Genomic DNA, 3,870 nt, shown 5'->3' on the forward strand with positions numbered 1-3,870 from the left:
ATCTTATTTGGTTTGCATAACGTAGGTGTTAAAATGATGTGTGCTAAGCCGGCGTCGCGAACAGAAATGTTGTTTACAGATTCTCTTGACAGATTCTGAGCCGATGCAACGTTACGCGTTCTGTTGCTGCCGTAACTGTCTTGCCGCTGGCAGTACGCACGCGCCCTCTAAGCACTCCAGCGTTCCGGCCCAGCTCCTATGTGCGTGCACTTGTCCGATGGGAATGAGCGCGTCAAGCTGCCGTTATTTAGTATTTCACGGGGCGTTGATGCCTAAAGCTTCCTGTCGCTTTCATGCTGCGTAACATCGGAGTGCGGCGCCAATCTTTTGCTGTCGTGTTGAATGTTTCGTCCCTTTGTGCGGAATTGTCCTTTTTTAATACGTAACCATTAGGGGTGTTAAAGCGAAGAAAAGTGTATGTATATAGAGTGTGGCTTGCCCATCACGAACATATACTGGGTGTTTCAGCGAACACTTTAAAAAATCTTTAAAAGTTGCCTGTGGCAGATATCGCAGCTCCCGTTCATGAGCAGGTCTACTGGAAGCGGCGGACAATACTGGCACAAACAATGGAGATGTAAGATTGAGTAATAAATAAAACATAGCTAATTAGGTTGAAAACTAAATACATTATGGCCCATATTACAATGCAGAAATTGTAGCCGCAGAGTTCGCAAGGCGGATACACTTGGAACGAATTTTCATGATGACACCAGTTCCGAGATATAAATTCCCGAACTTTGCCGAGAAATGCATTGAGTTCCACTTACTTTGTTAACAAAACGTCGTTTCATGCACTGAAGCACAGAAGTAATTGGGACTACAATGCATTTATCGGCAAGGTTCGGAAACTTACAATTCGAAACTGGTGTCGTCCTGAGCATTCGTTCCAACTGGATCGCCTTTGAGAAGTTCACTGCTAGAATATGTAAATTGCAGTATGGGTTATAAGATATTTAGCTAAAAGTTAATTAGTACATTTTTTGTTAATTAGACAATTTGGCATTTCAGCGTTTTGTCCAAGTAGTGTCCGTCGCTTGGAGTAGAGCGGCTCATAAGCAAGAATTAAGCTATCTGCCACAGGCAACCTTTAAAAAACTTTGAAAGTGTTCGCCGAAACACCCTGTATATATATAATATTGTCACTTAATGGTGACATTGAAGATCACAGTAGCAATACTGTGAAAGACAAAGTTAACTTTCATTGGGCGAACCTGTGCCCACAAAAACAGGTTACACTTATAGCTCAACGATAGCGGCGAACTCGGTCGGCGATCGTCGAAAATCTGACCAGTGGGTCAAGTGCGTCGGCTTTTATACATCAGTCGTCGAATGTTCCAGAGTAATCGCTGGGACCCGCGTGCCTTCCACAAAGGTCTACATTATTCGCGTCGTGCACACATGCGAGCAGATTACACAAGGCTCGGTCAGAGACAGCGGATAGAAGCATCGATAACATTCCAGAAACTTCCGATACATGCAGGCGCGTCCTGCGCTGTGCGATAACATTTGTTAGGCGGTAAAACGCGTCGCCCGATAAAGACAAACAAACATGTACATGACAAACAAGACAAACAAGTTCATGTGTCAATATATGCAAACTAGAGAAGGGGAGCCAATGGGCTGAATTTTGTTGATCATGGCCATATAACGTCTCTAGACAATGAAGCCATGCAAAGCTTCGGGGACATTAGCCACAGTTAATTTCCGCATGTTGAAAATAATTAAGAAAACGGAAATGAAAATGGACGAAAAAAGAACTTGTCGCCGGTGGGAACCGAAACCTCATTCTGCGCATTACCCGTGCGTTGCACTATCACTTGTGCTACCGCGATGACTATCAATTCTTCCACTAACTTGGATGTGTATGCATATATATATATATATATATATATATATATATATATATATATATATATATATATATATATATATATATATATATATATATGACGCAGCAGCAGAAGGACTGCACCAAACTACCGTAGTTTTCACTTCAATCCTGGGATGCAGGACGTGTACTGAGTGAGTAATCTGTTCAAACAGGCTAAGATCATGGAACTGAGAGCTCAAATCATTGCCACGTAATGCTCACTCATTTTTGTCGCTTTTACCTCTCAATGGCCGATGATCGTATTTTTGAAATATGTTTCAACATAATACATACTGTCGCTTTCTTTACTTTGCACACTTTAAAGAAATAACTATGGGGCATTACGTGATAAAACCACTTTCTCTTTATGAGGCACGCCGTAGTGAAGGACTCCGGAAATTTCTACCACCTGGAGTTCTTTAACGTGCACCTAAATCTAAGTACACGGGTGTTTTCGCTTCTCGCCCCCATCGAAATGCGGCCGCCGTGGCCGGCATTCGATCCCGCGATCTCGTGCTCAGCAGCCCAACACCATAGCAGCCACTGAGCACTCACGGCGGGTAACACTCTTAACAGCGAAGCTCTATAATGCTAGGGCATTTCCGTCGTCCGCGAACAACAAGCGAACTAGCTCGTTGGCGCCCCTCGGCGCAAGCGCGCGAACGTGCTCGTGACAATGCTCGTGCTTTCCTCGTCGCCGTCGTCTTCTGCTGCAGCTGGCTCCATTGCCGCTCATCCTTCCAGCATAGAATATTTCTCTTCTGTCGTCGTAGTGGAGCGTCCGCGTCAATTTTTTTCTAATTTGCGATGGTACGAACCATTGCTTAAGGAGGTATCAGCCATTCACTGTCTTACGTCCGGACGCATTTAATACCAGAAGTGAAAGGAGAATGTGGGTGCATACCGATTGTCACGATGACCACCGATCTGCACAACGAGTATGTTCGTACCTTTGTTGAAAACTCTACGTCACCTCTTTGTCGTGTGCTAACCAGGTTTGCTGGTAATCCACCTTCACAGAAGGAAATGGCTTATGACATTTTTTTTTTCAGAGCCCACAAGACTTATTCGAATCACGTCACTGCAGATCTGCATAGGCAGACATCACATGGAAGAAAATCCAACATTTTAACTGCATAATACAACAACCTATAAAATTAACTTCATCATTCAATCTCAACGGCACATGTTTTTATAGGAGGGGTGAGGGGTCCATCCTAACACTGATTGCAGCATTTAAAAACGGACATGTATAGAAATAGCTGGCATAAAATTGTGCGGTAAGTTTACCTCATTACGCAAGTAGCGCCGCGAATTGTTGCTATCTGGGCTCCTTTACTAAATAAGAAAATGGGCCATTTCGGGTTATTACTTTTTTTGCATATGGTGTCTGCGTGGGCGCATACTTATTTCGTAGTAGGGTAATTCGACTAACGTTTTGTTTTTTTATGTTCAATAACGAAAGACACACTGAATAAAGGCTATCAATAAAGCTAAATCGTACAAAGTGTCCACACAGTATTTTTCTTTCATTTCGTGTTCAGTTTGTTTACATCTTTTGGTACAAATTATAGTAGAAAACATGCACCCCCCCCCCCCCCCATCTGTTACCGGTTCCTATTTTTTTCTGGCGAAAGGTGTCAACGCGATTTCCACTGCTGTTTAAACACTTGTTGACGTTGTATGTCATATAATGGTTCTGCGTATCATTAAAAAATATCTGTCGCACTAGAATTGCGTTTTTCTCTACGTTATCTGACCGGTTGCCTTTTGCGCGCATGTGCTTTGTTCCGTATTAGGCTTCATGCGCGAATATATTTCTTAAACATACTTCTGCAAGTCTTTGCCTATTGTGTGGGCATCGTGTGACCTTCTGACAGCACTGTGTCGCTATCCTGTTTTGAAATGTCATCGCTACGTCGTACTCAGGAATATTTTCAACTAACAAAACAAATTATTCTCTGACGTTCCCCGTTCTGCGTATATAAGAGGCTTGC

General features: G+C 43.1%; 1 long non-coding RNA gene across 1 annotated transcript in view; it reads right to left on the reverse strand.

Annotated features, from left to right (window-relative positions):
* Positions 1-3,870, reverse strand: part of LOC142579947 (uncharacterized) — a 225,204-nt gene that overhangs the window by 219,509 nt on the left and 1,825 nt on the right. The gene's annotated exons all lie outside the window — the stretch shown is intronic.

This window comes from Dermacentor variabilis, chromosome 4 (assembly GCF_050947875.1).
Source record: "Dermacentor variabilis isolate Ectoservices chromosome 4, ASM5094787v1, whole genome shotgun sequence".
NCBI lineage: Eukaryota > Metazoa > Arthropoda > Arachnida > Ixodida > Ixodidae > Dermacentor > Dermacentor variabilis.